This window comes from Lucilia cuprina, chromosome 5 (assembly GCF_022045245.1).
Source record: "Lucilia cuprina isolate Lc7/37 chromosome 5, ASM2204524v1, whole genome shotgun sequence".
In the NCBI taxonomy this organism is placed as follows: Eukaryota; Metazoa; Arthropoda; class Insecta; order Diptera; family Calliphoridae; genus Lucilia; species Lucilia cuprina.
The window spans coordinates 34,427,187-34,452,337 of record NC_060953.1 but is presented as its reverse complement, the minus strand read 5'-3'; the positions used below and the strand labels follow the sequence as shown (position 1 = coordinate 34,452,337).

The 25,151-nt window shown below is 30.0% G+C and overlaps 1 long non-coding RNA gene across 1 annotated transcript in view; it reads right to left on the bottom strand.

Moving 5' to 3' along the window:
• The window catches only part of LOC111679559, a 36,813-nt gene that overhangs the window by 1,541 nt on the left and 10,121 nt on the right, over positions 1 to 25,151 (bottom strand). The gene's annotated exons all lie outside the window — the stretch shown is intronic.

Sequence of the window (25,151 nt, the reverse complement as noted above, 5' to 3'; positions counted from 1 at the left end):
TTTCTGAGAGAACAAAGTTCTTATTGACAGAAGAGATATGATCGTATTCAAGATCTTCATGGAACTCGCATCATAAATTTTTCCGATCAACCTTGTAGTTACGACTGCAATTTTTAGTTCTTCTACTTGGAGTTAATACTATAATATGTGCCCTTTAGAACATGTTTATTTAGCACCTTAATTATTATATAAAAAACTACTATTATTAAAACAAAAAAATTATAAAACCGGAATTACCAACTTCCGGTAAAGACAACAAAATATTTCTAAACAATAATTGGTAATTTGTTCAATAAAAAACATTATTTGTTTTGATGTAATAAAAATTTTCTTAATATGTCGTTAAATTACATAAAAATGTTATTAATAAATGCAATGATTCATTTAAAAGTTTAGTTTTCCATAAAAAACAATAGAAGTGAAAAAAACTATAGACACTTTTTTGTGAACAATAAATCTAATTGCATACGAAACAATTAAAGTGATAAATGAGATTGTTATAATAACAAAATTGAACAACAATAATTGTTTTACGAATGTCGGATAATGATGATTCAGTTTCAATAATAGACAAAAAAATGTGAAATATTTCAATACAATGGAGTCAATATAAAACGAATAAAAAATATAAAATAAATTAGATGTTTTTTACTCAAACAAGAATTAACATCTAATGTGTTAATTTTGAGTAGTTTTAGCTGAATTCATTTTAGCGTTACACGCCTGTAGGCTAATAGAATACGATACTTTAAATTAAAAACATAAATAAATTCAAGAATAGACAGCTCATCAGATTTACTTCCAATGAAATATGATAATTTATTTTTTTATTTTCTTTAAGACAAACATTCAAAATAAAATAACGAATAAATTTAAAATCAAAATAGGCAAACAAATATATATATTTGTAAACATGTGATGTTTCTGATTCATAGTTGTATAACGAAAACCAATGTTAAAATGTAAATGGAATTAGTAAATACAAAAAAAGAAGAGAAATATTGATGACAACAAAATTGATAAAATTTTAAAACAATTTAGAGAGGAGCAAACAATAAAATCAAATTTTATGTTAATTAATCAAAGAAAATAAAAAATATGAAAAAATCCAACGCCCACCGATTTAATTAATGATTTAAATAAGCAACAAACAACAACAAGTAATAGTTAGAAGTTAAAATTATATTTATATGCATTTTTGTATTTAATTAATATGAGAGTTTTCAAGCACCCCTAATGAAATTCCACCCATTTTGTATTTAATGTATTTAAATTTAATATATTTATGGAGAAGGTGCCACGCCCCTCCCTTGGCAGCCCTCTAATTTATTACCAAAAATGTTTACATAAATGTTAAAGTTGTTCGTGCAAAGTTTGAGGATTTTAACTCTAATAGTTTCTCTAATAATCAAATTTTTATATTTTAATCATATGGAAGATGCCACGCCACCTATAGTTTGTCAGCCCACTTTTTGTTTTAAATATTGGCATTAAAGTGGTTTCGAAAAAATTCTTGGTTTTAATATTCTTTTCATAAGAAAGGTGACACGCCTGCTATTTACAGTCTGCCCATTTTGTCAGCAATAATTCTCATGAATATCAAGGTTCCCAGTAAAAAAAAACTGTAGGACTATAGCTGTTGCTAAGGTATGACACTAAAAAGACTACTTTACAGCTTCTTCCGACTACAAATCTACAAATCTTGGATAAATTTCTTAAAATATTTCTCATTGATGAAATAAAAAAAATTAAATTAAAAGACGACGTTAAAAAGCAATTAAAATTATTGGCTACTAATGTCAAATCGGAGTCTATATTTGTGACGTTACTCATTTTAATAAGGTCACCGGAAACAATGAATTTATTTATATGAACATAAAGTACTGAAATATTGTAAAGCGCTAAACGCAAATCTGACACAATTCAGGTTTTTATCTGGCATTTGAGATATCATGTCCTAAAGCTCTTTTTGAGACTCAAAAGCACCAAAGCTACTTTATTTATAAAATAAAACAACAACTATCTGTGAATGTTCGAATTGACTCAAAATTCCGTTAAATTCAACGGATGATATCTCATCAACTGCAATAGATAAAGACAAAAAATGTACGATAAAATTCAGTATTTATGAATTTATCAAATTTTAGGTGAATATATCTCGAATAAGAAAGAAGATATGTCATATGTTAAGCCCTAACATTAGTTCATATAACTCACAGGGCAGATCAATCCTTTGGTCTTTGGGTTTTAAATTTGTTAGTCTGTGTTATCGGATAGATAGACCAAAATATAGTGAACATTTTTCGATATTTATGACACATCAGAATGATTTACAAAATAAGGCATTTAAATGGATTGGCTTAACGAATTTAACACCAATTTTAAACCGATTTTCTCTAAGACGTGTTGTATGACTGATAGGACAGATCATATACTTTTTTAGCATCCTGTCCTTTATTTGAAATTTAACGAACTGCATTAATATAATTTCCTTTTAAGAAAACATATCTTTATTCTCAATTTTAATTTAGTTAACATTACTCTACTCAAAAATATGCCTTGTATTTGAAAAATTACAAATTTATTGTAAATAACTCCAAAATAGCTTTAATTGTTATAAATTTCCATGAAAAATGGGTAGTGAAATAGTATTCAGTTTTAAGACACTTGTATAGCTGTACTTTAATTACATTTTGCTATAAATTGCTTAAAAGAAAACCAAAATTAACTTTTATCTCTTAACAATTGTATGAACTTTTAAAGAGATTTAAAAAACATTTACAACTTTATCTACAATATGATTGAAGACTATGTATAGCAGAGATGGAAAATAAAATAATTATGGAGGAAAATTTTCAATATTTTTTCATGCCAGTGAAACTATTCTATAACTACCACTTCTGAAGCCGGCAACGAAAATAAGTACATTCCTAATTGAATCAGCTTTTTGTTAATTTCTATACACGGTTTAAATATCTTACAATATTGTCAGAAATGCTTTTTCTGACATTTCAAAACAAAAATTTTGATTCCACACGATTGTTAATGATGAAATATTTAAAATTTATTTAATCACAATATGATATTTTAAAAATGTTTCAATAACTATAATATGTTTAGACTACAATCATAATTTTAAGCATAATAATAAGCTTTTAGAACATATAATATGTTGCTTTTCCACAACCATGTTTTTTTCTCTGTGTGTGGTTTGAATAGTCAGTGTTGCCAATATTTGTCTACCATTTCCTGTTAAACCATATGATAAAAACCGTCAGATTTATATTTTTGTAAAAGCCGCTAGATAGTTTTATAAAAAACTAAGAATATTGAATATCGACTAAGCTACCAAAAGTTGGCCAGACTATAGACTCGACTTTAAATTAAAATAGACTATACTGTAGACTAAAACATATACTAGACTATAGACAACATAATAAGCTAGACCTTAGACTATACTAGACTATTGACAAGACTATAGACTAAACAATAGATTATACAGTAGACTAGACTATAGACCAGACTATAGACTAGACTATATACTAGACCACCTTAATACCCAAATTCAGAAAGAAAAAAAAGAAAACTTTTCCTGTTAAACCATGTGATGAAAACCGTCAGATTTATATTTTTGTAAAAGCAGCTAGATACAAAGTTTCAGTGAGTTTTATAAAAAACTAAGAATATTGACCAGACTATAGACTTGACTTTAAATTAGAATATACTACACTTTAGACTAAAATATATACTAGACTAAAGACTAGATTATAAACTAGAACTTAAACTAAACTATACTAGACTATAGACAAGACTATAGACTAGACAATAGATTAGACAGTATACTAGATTATAGACCGGACTATACACAAGACTAAATACTAAACCACCTTAATACCTAAATTTAGAAAGAAGAAAGGAAAACAATTTTCAAAATTTTGTATGAAAACTACTCAGTTTTTGTTAGTGTTTTTCTTACAAAATTTCAAATATTGTTTTACATTCTTCTTTCTGAATAAGGGATAGACTGAACTTTAGATTATACTAGACTCTAAACTTAGACGCAAAAAATCTCCAAACGCCTCTAAACTTCCTGCTAAAAAGCATTTTTTCCCACAATTGCCATTTCAAAAACGTCTAATTGGCAACACTGTGAATAGTTTACTTTCATAATTGAATTTGTTTATCTACTTGTTAAAACACCCCAAAACCTAACAATTTCCACCTCTGATTCATGCATAAATTTTAAGGTGTTTTTTAAAGTGTTAGTGACCTCTTAATTTGACCACTTTTTTTGTTTTTCTTTTTGCATTCTTTAACTTGTGGTTTTTTGCTTTCTTTCGTTATTTAAATAATAAAAATTTTTAAATATTTTCGTTTTATTTTTTCATGGACTTTTTTTCGTAGTAAAAAATATTAAATTTTTTTATTAAATAAACATGTATTTAAAAAGAAAAAATATATGTCAACAAATAAAAACAAAAACATAATTTAAAATGGGCAATTCACATACAATAATCCAGCAAAAACTTCACATTGAAAGAGAAAGAAAACATTTAGAAATGTAAACCCATTAATTAAGAACATCTTTTTCAGTGAATACAACTGCTTACCACACACACTTACTAATAAGCAATTAGATAAGTCATTACAATACAATTAAGGAGTTAAAAAGTTGTTTTGTTTAACTCAGGAAAAAAATGCTAACACTCAATACTGACTTCAAGTTCTTTAGACCTCTTTTGTACTCACAAGTTATTGTAATATAAGTTAACGAGTAAGTGCAAGTCATAAGCAAGTTTTTGCTGGGAATTATACATTTACACTCTCACACTTCCTCAAATATACAAACATTTTCAATACAAGAAAAAAAAACGTTTTGAATACTTACAACTGGTTTTATTTTTATTATTAAACTAAATAATAACGTATATCTTATTGTAGTTTGATCACCTACTGACCGCTTGATACATTTATTAAAAATCATATTATATATATTTTGTTGTATTCGCTCTTTTTTTTGTAATTATAATTTAAAATAAAAAACTGCAACTGTTTTAAATTTGATCGTTAATAAATTAAAGTTTTTTCTTTTTGTTGATTGTGTTCAAATTTAAGCAGCTTTAAACTGCTCCGTCATCGATTTATTTATGCGGCACGTTACGTAGTCTTTTTGCCATTACGTACCACAAATATGCAAAATTTTATATTTTAGTCTTTGAATGCATGTATGTGTAGATGTGCATTATGTGTTTTTAAAAACTATAAATAAAACTGAGTATATGTTCTATATAAAAATATCAAGAAATGTCAAAGTTAAAAGTATAGAAAACTGCAAAAAAAAAACTTTATCTTAGTTTTTATATTATAATTTCTTTAGATTTGTTTTCTTTTCCTCTTGTTGTCTTTCAAATACATTTTGTTAAAAGAAAAAAAAGTTAAAATTCAAATTTCTTTATGTATTATTATTGTGTCACTTACATGCGACGCTATTATATGTCGTCTAGATTGTGACCCTGACACTGGTCTGCACTAACACACAGCTGACGCTAAAAAGTCTTTAAAAGAGACATGCTAGAGAACACAAAAATTTTGTTAGTTGGAACTGGTTTTTACTTGTGTGTCTGGGGATGGGTATAAATGGTAAGGTTTTTATGACTTTTAGTAAAGTTTTTTCTTATGATCAAGGTAAGATTTTGTTTAGTAGAGGAAATATAATTACAGATGTGTTATGGCTACAATCTTATCAACCTTTTGCTAATAACACAAACTAATATTTGCAGTTATAATATTTAAATATTGGTGCAATAAGCTTTAGAATATATGATAAATCTGAAAATATAAGAACTGAGGATTTAAAATCTAAATTATTTACCGAAGGTAACAACTACAGAATTTGTCCCCCAAGAAGATAAAAAAGAAATAGTAAAACATTAGGATCCCCTAATCGCATATCTACAATATGTCATACAAATGTGTGAAAATCGGTAAATAAATCAATTTAAATTACACCACGTCCATCCTTCCACTCCTTCCGTCAAATCCACTCAATTCTCTCTATAGAATGCAAGTAGACATCAGAAACTTCAGAAAACTCGAAGATTTTAGAATCCATAGTCACAGCTCTGTAATTCGTGATAACAGCAACTAGGAACGATAACAAAAATGTATAATGAAAATTATATTCAACGTGTATCAGTCTTTTAACCAAGCAAACCTCTTCCCGAGATTTGGGTTTTAACCTCAGCCACTACGTGGATCACGAAGGATCCTCACCCACTTGACCAGCCAGGACATAGTCCTGCGGGCAAATGACCAGCCGTAGTACAAAATTATGTGGTGATCTGGTTCGACCTCTTTTCAATTTATGCAAGGCCAGGTAGTAAATTATCAACACCAATTTATAGTCCCCGAAGACCACAGGTATTGGTAGCACCTATCTACCCCCAGATTGCAATACACCATGATGTGACACTCTTTAAGGATACATGGCCGGGAGGCACAGCAAAGGACAGATCGTCAGAAAAGTAGTACGAACTAACGCGAAAAACAAAGCTAGACGCTAAGAAAGGAAAATAGCTATCTTCCAAAATAACACAGCTAAAACTACAAACAAAGGTGGATGATCTGGTAATCAACTAGATGATGGACCACATTCTTAGTCCCGTATAAAGCAAGAATAGCGAATTCCGTATGAGCATGAACATGAGGTTGAGACCTGTTAGGAATATTAATCTGTGTATGCTCTTAGTACAGATAACGAAACATTTTTTAATATTGGATTTCAAGTCATCTACAGATAACTGGCTCTTCACTAGCAAGAGAGCATACCGACAACTTTGTCGATATAACGCTTTCAATCTGCAGACGCTAAAGAAGTGAAGAATTCCACGAACTTGCACAGTCCACTTGATCTACTGACGTAACTGTAGACAGGCAAAAATCATATGGACTCTATACGATCTACAAAGATCTCAAACGGGTTATTATTGCAGTTAACCGGACACTTGGACTTCATGATAGAAGATTGCACAAAATTAAGACATCATCACTCATTATCTTTGTCATTGAACAGCCCTGTCCGATAATAGATTGAACACACTAGGAAGAAAATTTTCTGAAGGGATCTGGGGTGGATAGGGATAGCCAGCTAATCAACATATGCTCTCACAAAAATGGCATAGCAAAGGGGAAATCTAGAAATTTTTAACAATCAAGCTGTTATGTGCAGTGAGAAGTGGAAGAGCTCTGAGTCGCCATTCTTGTAACAGGCACTGATGAGGGCACCATGTAAAGCTTTGCAAAAAACAAACGTTTGTCTCTAAAACAACCTTTGGAAGATATCTACTGAATGTTGGTAAACATCTACATCAGATCATAAGATAATGTGACCACCAACATGCAATATGACAGGATTTTATAGGTCCATGATGAATCCATTTAAAGAAAGATCCACTTGACTGAGACATCTACATTAATAGAGAAACTATGAAAAGTTTCAAAACTTGTACAACTTTTCTAATCATCACTTCTTCAGGTCTTACTTCCAGAGAATGACTTCATATATAGTGAATTTGGAATTGAATAAAAAGAACATCCCTCCTATGACAAACCTGTATTAAAATCATCACTTCTTCAGGTCTTTTTCAGTTTTCCCATGGAGTAAATTCTACCTCCTTTTCGGTTTTTTGACAGTTCTTTTTTTCTGGGTTCTTAATAAGAATGAATAATAGTATTCAATATTATTGACTTCGTAATTTTTCTATAATTTGAACTTTCAAGAACAAAGAACGAAATCGTCAAAATAGCTGATCTATGCAAAAAAAATAATAGAAAGAGCGCCAGAAAATCATTGAACACAAAATGTCTGAAAAAATAATTTATTCTTTCCAAACTCTTCCACGACAGACATTTGAACGAAATTCTCAAACAACTGTTATCAAACTTTTCTTTGGTGACTTCGATGGATTACAAAGTCCAACAGTTGGACCCAAATATTTACCACGAAAACTTTAATATCCGATTAACTTAAACCAATTCACTCAACGAAATTTGTTTCCAAGAATTCCGTTTAATCATTAAATAACTTTAAGGGCCAATAAGTTCAATTCAATTGCAAATGGAATAGCAATTAATATACCCACATATACAGGCATACACACACGCGCGCATACTCTCACTTATTTATACACCATCATCATACACCAGGTAATTAAAGCCGACAAAAGAGAAAAACAAAATACAAGCGAAATGGAATAAAAACATACAAACACACACGATTCAATTGAAGTGCAGCACACCATGTTGTGGAAACTTGTTTCAAAGACTATGGATATGTCTGTCTAGCATCCATAACATACAGACAGCCACCAGTATGTGGAATACGTCATAATAGTTACAACAAAAACAAAATAAGATTGATGGCATTTAATGGGGAAGGATAGACCAGTTGAAGATTTTTTAAGAAAAGCTAATTTATTTCAAAACAAAACTAATTACAGATACATATTTTGGGTAAATATATTCAAAATTTATTTGATGATATTTTAAGTAGAGGTTTCCTTCTCCTTGAAAGTAATTAAAGAATTTCCTGTTGTTTATAGTTACAGAAAATTAAAGCAATTTTTTCGCAAGAAGAAATTTTTTAATCATGTACTCATCACATGAAACAACTAAAAGGCTGTGAAAGATACAACGTATAAACTCTCTACTCTACTCCTGTGTTCAAATGATTAACTAACATCATTGGGAATGGACACACACTATATACAAGGCATCATCAATGACAGACAGCCACAAAGATGAACGGACAGACAGACAGATCCGAGGTAAATAATTGCAATGTTAAGATGAAAAAGAATACAAAAATGTAACTATCAAGTATAAGTACAATGAATGCTGAACATTGAAAGTATATCATCAAAGTAACACCATTATCATAAACAGAACTACCACACAATAACACATACAATGAATACAGTGGGACTTACATAGGATTAGGCTGGAAGTCCTAAAGGAAAACTGCAAGAACATTTCATTGAAATTGTCGTTTTAACGTAAAAATGAAAGAACAATCTTCAAAGAACCAGTTACGTAACTAGTTTAGATTTGGCTAGTTTTTACAGCATTGGAAAGTCACCAAGAATGTTTTCTAGGTAATTGGATCTGTCTCCATTTCCCCATTCTCCAGCTATTTATTAACAGTGATTATCATCCAATTACCCACTACCGTACCACCCTTTTGAATGCAACTTAAATTGCAGCATCAAATAAATTCCAAAGTTTATATTGTCCTGTCGCAATTTACTCCCAATTGTCTTGTTTTCTTGCATATTTTTCATTATCTGTACTGCAGTTCCTTTTGTAACACATAAAAAGTCTACATGGAATAAACTACTATCACAAATACTTTTGCATTTCTATCTCATCCAACTAAGTACAACTTAAGTACCTTTCATTTCATCTTATTTCTGGGTACATTTTGTAAACATAATCACTCTCTTGCTGGCACTTTTCACAGCGAAAAATGCGAATTATGTTATCTGGTTATAGTGAATTGTTTCTGGATCATCAACATGTTGGTTGCGACTATTGTTTGATTATGATTATTTTCATTTCGTAACATTTTTAATGAAATTTTTCATAGAACATGATGCTGGTACATTATGAGTCTGTAGCCATATTTAAGGAAACATGAAGGCAATAAATGGTTACAAACTGCAAATTGAAGAAGATGGTACAGAAATGAAACATTAAAAGTTTTTTGTGGACAAAGGAAAAATTCCAGAAAGTTTTTAAATATTTAAAAGAGAAACCTTCAGAAATGTTCCCTTGATAACTTCAACTTTTTAGTGACGCAAAAATTGTAACCACTTGGCATCGTTGTTGCCAACTGGTATTGCTAAGGCAGCTACCACTTAAACAAATCGAAGTGCTTCACGTGAACACTTGACGTCTTTCTGACTTCGTGACTTCTTTCACGGTGCTACTTTATAACCACAGTTTAAGCTTATTAGATGGCTAATAATCGCCCTTTTGTGCTTCTTAAACACCTGTGGTCCCTTGGTCTGTTTGCTTAAGTACTCGACCTACCCAATATCGAAAACATCATTTCTGTTAATAAATGACACTCTCACTCTAGGTATAACCTTCACCAACAACGCTTAGTTCTACAGTTTTTACCAACTTTTCTCTTTTCGACAAGGGGACCAGCCTATTATCCGAGAGTTTGGGTTTAAATAGCAGACACCACGTGCACTTTTCATCCACCAAGACATAATAAAGTCCAAAACTCTGCCCAGTGGTCTGCCGGATCCCATGAAATCAGATAAGACTCGTTGGTCCAACCCCAGGTCAATTCATTACAAGCAAAGGTCAAGAATACATACGACATTATCAGCCGTTAAGCTAGAGGCATTGTTGACACCTCTTTTTTCCCGGTATTGCAACAACACCAAGTTGGGGAAGCGAGGGAAGCAGTCCATAATAATGGCTGTATTCCACAGATGCATTATCCATGTTCATATCTTCTATTTAAACCCATACAATGTCAAAACTGTTACTATCTAATAACGTAGCTCCTATTGCAAAAAATCAGAAAAATTCATAACTGGAATGAATTTTGTAATAAATAGTATGATTACATCGTATTTTTTCCACTTTCATTCATAATAAGTTCATAAATAGTATGATTTTGAACACGATGTTCAGTGATAAATTACTGATTTATACCAACCAAGTTTACAATGTAAAAAGAGCTTTAAGCCAACATTTCACCATATGTATGCATTTCGACTTATTATTTCTGAAAAATTCAATAATATATAAACAAATTGCATTGTTTTTTTCTTCAAGTGTAGTTTCTCTATAAATACTCGTACACAGGCGCATTGTTTTGCTGCTGTATACTGCCCTCTTTGCTGCTTAAAAACTGCTGCTGCTGCAACGACCGCTCAACACTTAGTTGCAGTTGATTTTTTGTAACAATTTGATTTGTTACGTTTCGAATAGTTCTTCTTGTCTTCTTTGTGAAGTCTTTCATTGCAACCACTCAGCACGTTCTTTGCGCCCATGTTCTTTGTTTAATGCGTGTTCGGTGAATTGTGTGGTTTAAGGTTAAGGACCCTTAAAACAACAGCATAAATGCATTATGCATTATTTACGACGATAGACTCAAACACAGATACAATTTAATACACTAATACATAGAAATAGCAGCCAACAGCAGATTGTAAATTCTACTACTATGAAAAGTTGATAAACACAATGAATTTGTTGGCAGCTTAGAACGTGCAGCGTAAGATTCATGGATACAAGAAGAGCATTTTCTGGTTCTGCTTTATGTGTTGTTTCTTGGTAAGTTAACATTTTACACATTGTAATGTATTACAACAATAAGTTTGATAAATAAAGAAAAAACATATAAAAAAGCGTTTTACTTGTATTTTCAACATTAAATAATCGTACGCCAAATACGTGGGGTAATGACCAACCATACAACCGAAAGTTGGAGGTGGTGTTGGTTAAATAAATAAACTGTTGTGGTAGGTTTAAGATTTTCTTTGTTCAGTTTTATTTATCTAACACATTGGTGTAAAGTTAATTAAACTTGGTAATGTATTTTAAATACTTTTGTGTGACTAAATTGCTATGTAAGAAAAGATTTTTCCCTAGAATAGTCTATACATGAAACAATTCTAAATTCCCGCTAATTTCACGGGTTTTAAGTGTTTTATTGTTTTTTTTTAAATCAGTGAATAATAAGTAACTTTTATTTTTGGTGTAAACTTAAAACCTTTCAAAATAATTTCCAGCTTAATTAAAAGTTCAAATTCCATTCCATTCCCAATATAGCCAAGAGCCATTAGAAACCAATACAAACTACAATAATCCACCAAAACAAATGATCACTATTAATTAACGATTCTTTAATGAAAACATCCACAACAATAAAGAAGAATTTGCAGCTGCACAACATGATCATCATATGATCATTTGCTGTTAAATAAAACTTTAACTTATACTTAAAGAAATCTTAAACGATTTGCAAAGCATGAGCTTTTAACAAATTACAGATTTTTTAGTATAAAAACGACAACAACTTGCATAATGATCGAACAAATAGTTCCCCGGACAGACATACGACAAGTTTGTATTGCAAAAAAACGTATGAATGAAAAATATAATTAATGATTTTTAAACAATTGATCACAAGGGAGAGTTACGAACGAGTTTTATAAAATGAGGTAAATGAGAAGATTTGTGTCATGATTTTAAGGCATTTCTTTAAAAGAATGTAATAATGTTAAATGGTTATTATCTAATTTAAATTGAAAAACCCTTAAATTTTAGATGATTTTGTTATTATATAAAAAATACTAGAATTTTACCCTTTAAAGCTTTTGAAGTCGAAATAAGTATATCCAAACAAATGTCTTCATATTTTGTTACCCATTAACAGAAAAATTTTGATTAGGATTCAAATATCTATTATAATCGGTAAACTTTCTCAACGGATATAAGGACGAATAAACCCTTTGACAAATCACAAATATGTAGATAAGTTCTTCTCCTTCTCTCTCCCTCTCTCTAAACTATTTGGCCTTTAACTTTAGATCCATCGCTCGAGAGAATGATTAGTTTTAATACCTCGATCGCATATATGAAGCATTTACGGACCTAACTTAATTGTTTGAGTGGGGGCGTACTGTTTTCCTCATTTTATATTTTGTTTCCAAAATTTTCGATTTAGGGAGGAATTCCCTTTCCCCTTCCCGTAGATCCACGCCTGATTCTTAGTGACTATCTTAGTTCCTATGGCATGGTGTTTCCTTTCTTTATTAAGTGTGGCTGTGAGATTAAAAATATTTTTTCCGATAATTCTATTTCGGATCCAGACTAAATACTTTCGACTTTATATATTTATGACATCTAGGACTACTTTATTATCTGATTCACACAGTATATTGCCACACTCTTCAGCATCCTACTGACTATCTGCCTTCTAAATCAAGAGCAGCTGAGTGGTTTATAACCCATACGTTGGTAGGCGGGATCCACAAAAATATACCCCGGTCATATCGAGTCTGTCATATACAAAAACCTTATAAATTATGTTTTGTGGACGTAATTTCTGAAAAACAATCAGTGTACGTGAGGGATGTTACATATATCTGGATAATATCACTCCCAAGTAGTGGAAATCTAATTTTGACGAAAGCTTGACCGTGACAAAGATAATGCTACAGAGTATCACTGTCCTCTTCATATTTTCTACAATAATCTAAATCCGCAGTTCAAATTTTGTATAGTTGTGTCCATAATCCTGTCGTCTCATGGGGTTCTCTCATTCATATTATCGATTGGACCCCCTTTCGTTGCCAACCACTCCCGAGTGGACTAGTACCATTATTGTACAAAGTTTACCCTCAATAGTTTTCGTTGAGTGTTCAAATCGGCGACGACTGGCCGCCGCAAACCGTGACGCCGCCGACTTGTTTGACACACAATATTGTGCTAATATTAAAATAGTGAAAAAAAAGAAAAATTTAAATTGAGCCGACAATTTAGCCACCGCCTATCATTTTGCATCAGCTTGTATCTCGACGGGGATACAACGTCTTATGTTTATGTATAGCCATTCATTATGTTTTCTTTATGTTTAAAGACGCATTAAATAAAGTCCCTCTCAGTACTTTTTTAGTACTTTTTCGTTTATCATATGGTACTTTTTGAACCTAGACACATAAAAATCAACATGACTAAATGAGAATCTATAACAGATGATTCTTTTGGTACTTTGAATTTAAGACTTTGTACTTTTTCAAATGTTACCTTTTGAAGTTTAACTATAGTGTGAACCAAGGTTTGAAGAAATAAAAAAAAAACTAAAATCTAATAAGCTTTCAATTAAAGTTAATTACAGTTGTTAGTTACTTTTAAATTTCTCTAAAGTTTCTAATAATTTTAAGATCTGTCTTAATTAAGTATTATAGTCAAACAAATGCTTGTTTATATTCACATATATTTTCAATAATATTTTTCAATATAACTCACGAATACAACAGCAATTTTCAGACTAACAACTAAAACAACCAGTAAGTACTCTTGCATACGTCAGAATCAAAGTGCATACAACACATTGGGGCATGTACACGTATGAGTTTAAATTTATATATATTTGTGTGTGTGTAAGTCTTTTATAGATGAGAGTAATTTCAGTTTCAACATTTTGAAGCCGCAAGTGTTTTATATATTTTTTCGTTTTTTATTTAACAATTTTTGCAAGATAAATAACGAAAAACAACAACAAAAATGTTTATAAACTGGAAAAACTGCATCCAACAAATGAACAAAAAAATGTGCAATTTTTTTGCACTCAAAGAAATCAAAATGTTATACTTGGTAAGAAACTGGGCAAGAATATGAATAAATATAGAAGACAAAAAATAAGTTAAACACAAAGATAAAATTGCATAAAAGACTTGGGAGAATTGTTGAAGAAAAAAAATCACAAAGATTATGTAGTACCCAGAAATTGAAAAAGAAAAAAAAAACAACAACACAGGTGATTGCTAAGGGATAATGACCACCAATCAAACTGGTTTACAAGTAGTTACTGACTACTCAAAAGAAAACCTTTGTTCAATTTTTTTTTTTGTTTGTCTTGACAAAATGTATAATTTCCAAGAAGTTTTACAACATCCCAACACCAGCCAATAAGCAAATGAGTCATGTAAATATCCGGAGGATTGATGTGGATTTATACGAAGATTTCAATTTATCGATATTCGAGTTTAAATAATTATTTAAAAAGCTAAATACCAAGGAAAATATGCTACAACAGATAATTCCCATTAAATACCACTTTACATCTTAGGTTATAAATATATTTAAAGAATTCATAATCGATTTCGGCCACAACCGAACAATTTTATTCAATGAATGGCTTACAACTCTTTGGATCATAATGTATTTTTATATATTTTTTTACTAAAATATATTCTAAACAAACTTTGACCCCACAAAAGAATTTTTTCCAACTGCAATAATTGGTTAATATATTTAATTCTAAACTCGTTCAAACATGTTTAATATCTTAATTTAGTTCTGAATTCTCAACGATTTCATTTAGCATATTTTAATGGAATTTTTATAAACAATTAAAAAAATCATGCTAGTTTTTGTTTATAGTTCTTATAAATAATTTATTCTATTTTAATGAAAGAAAAAAAATGGTATTGGTAACCATTTCGAAAAAAAACAATAATTTTTAAATAAATATTCAATTGCTTCTCATAAAAACAGCAGTGGTCAAAGTGTGAAAATTTTAATATTTAATGGTTTTCATATTCCTGAACCATTAAATGTAGAACAGATCTAATTCCAAAGTTTTTGTAGGCAATTAGTTGATTACACAATAGAACGTTTTTTTTTAATAAATAGTTGAAGAAATAATTAAAAACTTGGTTTTACGTAAAAAAAATATTGCACCATTCACCAAGAAATTCATTCATTCATTCATTGTAATGTGTAATTGAGCAATTAGAATAACTTGTAATGTGTAATTGAATCTTTTTTCAGTTATTTGTAATGTGTAGTTGACCAATAAACAATTACAATTACTTGTTTTTCCAATAACTCTTACTTGTAAGTGAGGTTTACCAATTACTAGTACAATTACTTTTAATTGTAGGTGAAGTATAATCATGGAATTGTCTAATTGAGCAATAAGCAATTAGAATAACTTGTAATGTGTAATTGAATCTTTTTCCAGTTACTTGTTATATGTATTTGACCAATTAACAATTACAATTACTTGTAGTTGTAGTTGTAATCACTTACAATTACATGCAAGTGAGGTTTACCAATTACTATTATAATAGCTTGTAATTGTAGAAGAAAAAGGTAATCATTAACCGCAAAGTCTTAATTTTCACTTGTGGACTGCAATGAAAACAAACTGGAATTGTAAGTACTTCAAAACTAGATATACCCGTTTGAACTTATAACGAAACAATTAAGTATGTACTTGATTTGAGCTTGATTCGTACCTGTTTTTAGAATGAAGATTATGTTCGATATGAAACATTCAATTAGGCTCATTATCAGTAAGCTTTAAATATTATTTGAATTACCTTTAAAGTAAATTAATACCTACCCCTCCCCTTTAGCAAATAATCTAAGTAAATTCGTCTGCCGGTAAATGTACTTTTAAAATCAAAAAATACTTTAGTCAATTTAAAAATGGATACCTTCTACAACATTATTGCTTAATTTATGTTCGATTGTGTATTATTTTATTTTTCGTTTGTATACATTTTGCGAACAATTTGTTAATAATAAATTCTTTTAGGCATAAAACTAAACACGGGGAAATAAATTGTTTCTTTAAACAAAATAAACAAAATTATGCAAAATCAAAAAAAAAAATACAAAAATCTAATACAATACACAAGAAGAATCTTATGGAAAAAAGAGCGGAAAAAAGAAGAAGTGACTAAAATTAGATAAATTACCAATAAAGACTTTAAATGTTCTTTTTGTTTAATGTGTTCACATTAACACAGTGGTGCGGATGGGAAATATAATAATAGAACTGATTGAGCTTTTAAAAAAATGATAATTTTTTTAATAGTTTTTCAATACATTTTTGTTAAAACTTTAACAATTACTTGAAATTGAAGTTTTGCAATTACAACTTGTGAATTGAGCATTAACCAATTGTTACTGCAATTAAAGTTTTGTCAATTAAAATGATTTGAAATTGTAAATTTGTTTCCTTATAATTACATGTAATTGTAATTTGTTATGCCTAAATTACAATTAATTGTAAATGGAAAAAATTTCAATTACAATAAGATATAATTGTAAATTATTATTGCTCAACTATACATACGCAAGTAACTGTAATTAGAAAAACTTCAATTACAATCACAAATAATTGTTAATTGTTATTATACTTAACAAGTATTTTGTAATTGATTACTTTATGTAATCACTAAGCCTAAGTCTGATAAGCACCAAATGCGCGAAGCTAGGTTAATAATATTTTCATGAAAAATTTGGAAATGAAGTATAATTTAAGTTGTATCAGCGCTAAGAAGATATGACTAAGTTTGGACAGTAAACGCACGTCATATCTCTTGCAACTAAACCGTGCTTACATCAGCAATCTTGTCGCTGTCATCACGGGACATAATACCTTATTTGGAAACCATGCAAGAAGAATTGGTATATCTCACAACGACTTCTGTAAATGTTGTCAAGACGAGGAGGAGGAAGAATCTATTGAACATTTTCTCTGTCACTGACCTAATAAAGCAGGCATTCGATTCGTATATCTAGGAAAGCGACTATTTGACGATTTGTCAGAACAATCCACGCTAAGACTGGATAATATTAATGCCTTTATTAGGCACAGTAATTGATTCTAGGACCACCAAGCCAATACTTTATCAAGGCACTTATTAGTCCTCTACTTCTATCTCAATTTTATTTACTCTCATTTTTTCATTCTATACTTACTCTACACCTCTTATATGACTCAACCCTAAAACTATTCGCACTTTCTTCTTATTTCCATTTCTTTACAGCTATCACAAATGGACCAACAGGACCAAAGTGTTCGTCTTTGCAGCCTATATACGAAAACAACAACTTTTTGGTGATCGATTATCTAAAAGTTACTATAAATGAGGAGTCAGTTATCTACAACATAATGATATTTAGTTGAATTATAGAATAACATCCGATTTTTAAATTCGATTAAAGTGCGATATAGCCAAAAGAACTGAAACAGAAAATACTGATATAAAAATACCGAAATTGATACAATCCGTTGTCAAAAGTCAGCTTTCCATTTTTGTTGTTAGATTTAGACAGCGAATGTATTTAAAATTTATCTTACTCACTTATCATTTTAACAACGCATCGTTGTCATTGCAACAATGCACGTTGTCATTCTGATTACGTTTTGTGGCACTTTAACACGTCTTTGTTTGACAACATAGTGTTGTAATTTTTGTTGATTTAAAATGTCGTGTATTATTTATATTTTAGTTGATGATTTGAGAATTAGCCGCATATACTTTAACAATGAATGTTATTAAAAAATTAATAACACTTTGATGTCAATTTTGTACCAGATGTTTATAAATTTAAAACGTATTTTTTGCCTTTATGTAGACCGAAAATATTTTCTTCGTATGTTACTTATCTACTCTTGATATTGGGCTGTATATAAAGAAATTTCGGGAAAGTCATCTAAGGAATTCTTATCAGATTAAATCTATTCTTAACTCAAAAAATGCTAAAAAAAATGTACCACTGTGTCCATTATTTAAAAAGAAAAAATATTTTTTCATATTAAAATAAAATAAAAATACTAACAATACATATTTCTTTCCATTTTTGGTATTATAAAGAAAATAACAACAAGTCCAAGTCCATATCTACAGAAGAAAAAAACAACTAGAACAACAAAGACAAAAATACATTGGAGAGCGGATAAACAATGAACCACGAAACAATTTAAACAAACAATCTTTGGCCAAAACAGAAGCGACTGGCAAGAGGACAGACTAAGGTGGGCAAAACAACAACAACAACAACAAAAGATTACTCTTAAACGGACATTTGGTTTGATGTCATTGTTTTTATAGTATTTTTGTTTCTTGTTAGATGGCTTATAGGTTTTGCCTTAATAGTTGTCGTTTTTTTTTTTTTTTTTCTTGTAAAACGTCTGTCTGTCTGTTTTTTTGTTTATTTCTTTCCAGTCTGCTTCTTGTCTAAAACAGCATCATTGATTTTCTGTTTTTTTTTTCTGTTGTAAAGACCTCAAAAGCCAAATCCGTAGTGGAAAATACGATAAAAATGTAGAAAAAATCTATCTTTTTCAAGTTTAAACGTTGTTAATGCACACACATTTATCGTTTTTTCTTAACGTCACAAACTCTTAAAGACTCACACTGTTTCATACAAGAGTCTTGGGATACTCTCAGATACAATCACAACAAATAAAATAAATGTGAAAAAAAAGTTAACAACAACGTAATGATGATACAGTTTCGTTTTCATTTATAACCAGATTTATTATATATATTTGCCAAATCAGTTTTTTTTCTACTTTTTAAATTCGCAACTTTTTGGTTGGAATTTTTTGCGCGCTTTTTTTATCGTGTTTTTTTTTTAATTCTCTGAAAAAAGCAAAAAAAAAACATGAAAGAAACATAAAATTATATAAAAGTTAAATGTTTCTGAAAAAAGCAAAAAAAAAACATGAAAGAAACATAAAATTATATAAAAGTTAAATGTTTGTGGGATATTTTATACATTCATAGTGTTAGTGGATATAATAAATTAACCATGTGTCAATATGTATAGTTTAAGCAAAAAAATGTCCTACAACACTGGAGTTGTAGTTGTAGGACCAATATCTGGTTTGCATCATAAATCTAAAAACTTACACTTTTATGCTCAAATTACTAGTTTTCTTTTTAAGCTTTTTCAATATATTTTCTAAGTTTTCCTTAAAAAGTGTCCCCTTAATTTTATACCGTACTGTTCAAACAAATGTTTTCAATATGTAAGTTTACTTGTATGTTTAAGATGTCAAAATATTGAAAGAGGGTTAACAAGGGGTTAAGGTGTGTCTACAAATATTCTACCAAATTTCTTAAGTTTTTTTTTCATTTTTTTGTTTTACTTAAAAGAAATGGATGATGATTCACTTTTGACAAGCGGTAAAATAAATCATTTCTATTCAGAGACAGGTATAGAAAGAAATATTTTATGTAATACTAACTTCATTACCATTTCCAAGAATTTTAGAAAAAAAAAATGAAAAATATATTTAAAAGTCAGAATTTTAATAAAAGGAACAAATCCACAGGCGACCTTGTAGATGTGCAATATTTATATATTTAATTTTTAAAAGTATAAATTATTGCTGGAATAAACATTAGAATACACGTTAATAGAGAAACTTTAGGTACAGCAAAAACTTGTTATAACGATATCCATAATACTATTATAAAAGTTCTGAAAATTATGCACATTTCTTTAATAATATTTTAGGAATTTTTGAAGAAACTCCGGTTTAGATATGTATTTTTGACAACCACTTCAAAATTAAAAGTTTTCACATATTTCTTGTACAAAACATATTTACAATAAACGAAGGGTCGTTGCTGAAAAGGTTCTCTTACAGGATTTGCAACAACTATGAACACATATAGCGGGGAATCTCGTCATTGAAGTGGTTAACGATCATTTCACAAAAATGGAGACAAAGAAAGTTCTAGTACTTCAGTGATAACATAAGTAGGTTTCGAATGCTGACTGCCTTAACCTATTACAGAACATTTAATTGCAGAAGTTATTAGTATAAACGATCCATTTAAGTAATTCAACAACTACTCCCCTGTAAACAATATTGAAGTACATGATCTGTTTAGTAGTCATATGTAACGCAGACATGGATCATTTTCATTTCATTTTTTTTTTAAACAACATTACATGGGACCATGTTGCGTATCATGTTATCCCAAAATTTATACAACGAAGCAGTTTTAGAATTACTCCGATGTAATGCATAGATGGATACGTGGCCCTTAACTAGGACATCACAATGTAAAATATTGTATGATTTTTCTATATATTTGGATTAGTTTTGGACCCGTCCTAAAGCTTTGAAATGTACTCTTCTAACGACTGTGTGGAGTACACAATTTTTGCAGAGAAAATGTTTCCACAAGTTTTCAAAGCTACTACATCGGTGGTCTGAATACAGAGGAAATTTCAATATGATTACGTACAAAAGCTCTGATATTGATAAATGTATATGACTTGCCCATAATCCATACTTAACAAGATAACATTCACACATTGTGTTTTAAAAGGTTTTTCTTTCGATTCGAAATACGTATTAAAGTCTCAGATTAACTTTATCATTATTCAAAGAGAATCTGTAAACAAACAGACATTTCAATGGAACAGAACTATTTTTTCCCTTATTACGTGGAGAACCCACCAATTGCTTTATCCGCTGTTAAAAAAAATCTTATATAATCATGATCTTTGACCAAAATCTAATTATAAATGCACTAAAGGGTTCTAAGAACAAATTTCTAAATTGCATGTTATAACTAGTGTAAGTCTAGGACCTTCTAAACACTTTCAATCATTAAAGTTTTAACTTTTTTGGTGTTGAATGATTAGGTTGATAAGAGGTTGCAATTACATTAAATCTAAAAAGATACACCTAGGTCCTAGGCCAATATCGGACCTGTTGTGCGCTTCTTTTCAACCTTCCTGAATAATATTTCTTCCATGATATATACATTTAATTTTGGCCAAAGCTTGAAAGTAGAAAAAAAATTTCTCCAGAGTTTTACTGTTTAATCTGTACATAGTCTACTCAACTCTGAATCTGGACATCCAATTTTGTATATCTGTAACCGTAATCCTGTATATCCTGTATACAGGTTATTGGTTAGTGTTCTAGTCTGGTAGACCGGGTTCAATTCCCACCTGAGACAATGGTTAAGGAGAGCACAACAGGCCCGATAGAGGTATATTTCTTCGGATTTGATGTATATATGTATGTACATCTAACTTTCGAACTAACTAACCTCAGGATGTCTTATTTTGTTGCATCTTTGTGGTTCTACCCCCAGAGGACTTGTGAGTTTCTCTCACCCATATTTGGTATTATGCCTTGTTGCATCAAATGATTTTGCGTTTGTGCAAACTACCCCGAATTCCCCTTCCCGACTACTTTTGAGTAGCTTGGTAATCATATGATGTAAAACTTGCCACGGGGAGAGTATTCAGTTAGAGCTTTCTTACAATCCATTACGATCTTAGACTTAACTTAATCATTTCATATTTCGTTAATACCCATTCCGTTATATAATTAGATAAACAGTGATCTTCAATGTAAAACTTAAGGCCAACTTTTACCTTAAATTTTGAGCCAATGGATTCCTCGCGCGTCTTAAACTCAGCTGCATAACACACACACTTTTACACCAACATACTTTACTGTCAAAGTTGTGGAATTTGGCCCTGCTTCTCATATCATCCAATTTTTTTTAAGATATATTTAAAAAAGACAGATGTACCAAAATTGTAGAAAATTTGAATGTGAAGAACTTTTGAAGAACTAAACTTAAATTCATTATTCAAAGTCTTATAAAGTAAGTGCATAGCTTTTGCCTAAGCATTACTAAGTAATGCTTAAAGTAAAGTTAACATTTCAAAAACCTTATAATGTTTCTCTTTTTACTCTAAACAACTTCAATTATTTTCCTTGACCTTTATTTATAAAAAAATGTTTAAGCCGTAAATAAAAATTGTAAAGGATAAAGCAAAAAAACTGCAATATGGGCCTTTTCAATTTCAAGGAAGTTCAAAAACTATCAAATGTTTTGAAATATGCATGAAATAAGGTTTGCATATTTTAAGAATACTTACTATACATACAAACGTATATTGAGACAATATTGCATACTTTTTCATATGCATACTTATATGTACGTATAAATTCACTACAACCCTACAATCCTTGTTTGAATTTGTTGGCTACAGAAACAAAACACTAGCTATACACTTAAGAACCAATAAACGAACTAGTCTCATTCCTTTTAGCTTAAAAACTGCCGGTTATATGTATGCCTGTGTATGTAAATGTTTAAGTGTAAATATATTCCAAACACACATTCTATTAAATGCAAAACTATGCAATTTTTATAGTTTCCTTCACTAGCAGTTTGCTTGGTAGGTTGTTCATTTAGCTGGTTGTGTGTTTTGCTGACTTTGTCCAAGATTTTATTTTGCGTGCGTATCTTTAAAGTTATTTTCTGTTTAATATACATTTTTTATATATAGAAGAAAGACTGTATAGAGAAGAGGCCCAAGATAAAGAATATAAGCTAAAGAAACAGAAACACAATGACTATGACAAAGTGTGTATAAAATATACATACATAAATACGCAATTTTATATACAACAACTACCCAGGTAACCTAAAATCAAACGATTTGAGATTCAACCGCTACTAAAAACAAAATTGATTAGTTCTACCAGTGCCAGATAGTTCTGATCATGAACAAAATTTATACAAAGCAGTGAAATATTTTCTTTTTTATGATTAACGTTGGCCCGACCAGAAAACGGAGATAGTCTACCCATCTGGATTTCGGACATTAAAATTTTACCCTACGGCCCTCTTAACTAGCAAACAAGACGTTTTGTTCTAACGGAGAGAACACTCGGCAACAGTGGAACTTTTATAAAAGCGTCAAATCCCATCAGAAAAACGCCATAACGATAACATGGAACGTCAACAAAAATATTTTAGACCCCAATTATGGTTCACAAAATACAAAACTTCAATTATGTAGTACAGAATAAAATATACAATAGTATTACATTCCTTGTCGAGCAGCAATTGTAACAAGTACATGGCTTCAATGCTCAAATAAAGGGAGATAAATAGATCAAATACCGAGGTTACTAATCAGAAAATCAAGAGGTTTAACAACCTTTAATGAAGTTTTAAAGGAACATTTCACAATAATTCTAGAAGGTAAGATTCCAATATTCTAGTGGCAATATTAAGGACTGCTATTGAATTATATCAGAGCCTCTGATTTAAACTGTCTCGGCGTATATCTGCCTTGTTAATATGTGCTTCGTTTAATGTTACGTTAATCTTTCTCATAATCATACCTACTGCGTCAGATTGAGTTTGAGGATGCGATTATGTGTATGAATCTGGTAAAAGTGAATTATTTTGATAAGAACTTTGAAAGCTTCAAATCCTCTTCATTTATAGGGACATCTAGTCATAATTTATTGTCGCACTTATAAAATCAAGTTTGGTCCACTAAAGGAAAGTAAGTTCAGAACATTCTTCAAGGAAAAGTTTCAAGAAATACGTTTTTCTAGATGTAATAACATTACAAAATCGGACCTTTTTGAAAGCCCTATCTTTTGACTTCAAAATAACTAATTAACCTCTGTTATATCTGATTCAGAGCAAAATATTCTTTTTACAAGATATTTTTACCTATACTAGAATATAAATTACGATAAACTGAGATATCGTTTGTTGAAATTACATGAATTTCTCAAGTTTTAGCAATCTCGGTACGTTTTTTTAAATAAATTTACTATAAAATGTTCACTGGGTAAAATCATACACATTTATTAGTACGAAAGTATGTGTAAATGTCTGCATGCGGATATTTCTAGCTTGCTTTTTAGTATTTTTATTTATTTATTTACGTGCATCGTGCTGTAGAACGCCACAGAATAACAACAAAAAGTATATATTATTTTGTTTTGTATTTCTCTCAAAAAAAGAAAACACTTTTTTTGTTAGATGTTTGGTTGAGTTTGCAAAAAAATACACAAATTTTTAAATATTTTATTAAGTGTTGCCAACTTGTTAAGCAGTGGACAGTGATGCTTTTGTCGTATAACACTTGTAAGCGAAAGTAAAGTAAATAAGGAATTGGTATGTACATATCTATGTCGTCTGTGGTGTTAAATGTTACACCCTCTGTTCTTCTAAGTTAAATATTTTGATTGGATGTAAATGGAAAATTCATTTAAGTGTCAAATATGCAAATATAAAATCTTTAAGGTGTGTTTATGCAACTGACTATGAGTTAGTTTTGAAAATATCTAACTACACACCTGTAGATGAAACTATTTTTTAACTCATTATCTTGGTTTAAGGCAACGAAAGATTGTGTAAAGGAATTAAATTAAATTTCATCATTATTATTCATTACCTACCCCATAGAATATAAAAATACACATGAGCTTTGAAAGTTTATATTATTTTCAAATAAAATGCCTATATTTCCAATTATTTCATCTATGGCCAGCTTAATCTAGGAATCTATTTCTAAATTTCTATGGATAACGGTAAAATGTTGATCTATCTTAACTATATCTCTAAAGTAAGAAACTCCAAATTGTCATAATGACACTCGATCTCGATCCGACTCATGATGTAGGATTAGGGATTAAATTAAAATTAATCTTCGAAGGTTGTTTTTGAATACTCAATCAGATAGTTTTGTTTACTGGTTTAAGCGTACAATTGGCGTGGTTTAAACTTGAGCAAGAAATGCAAAAG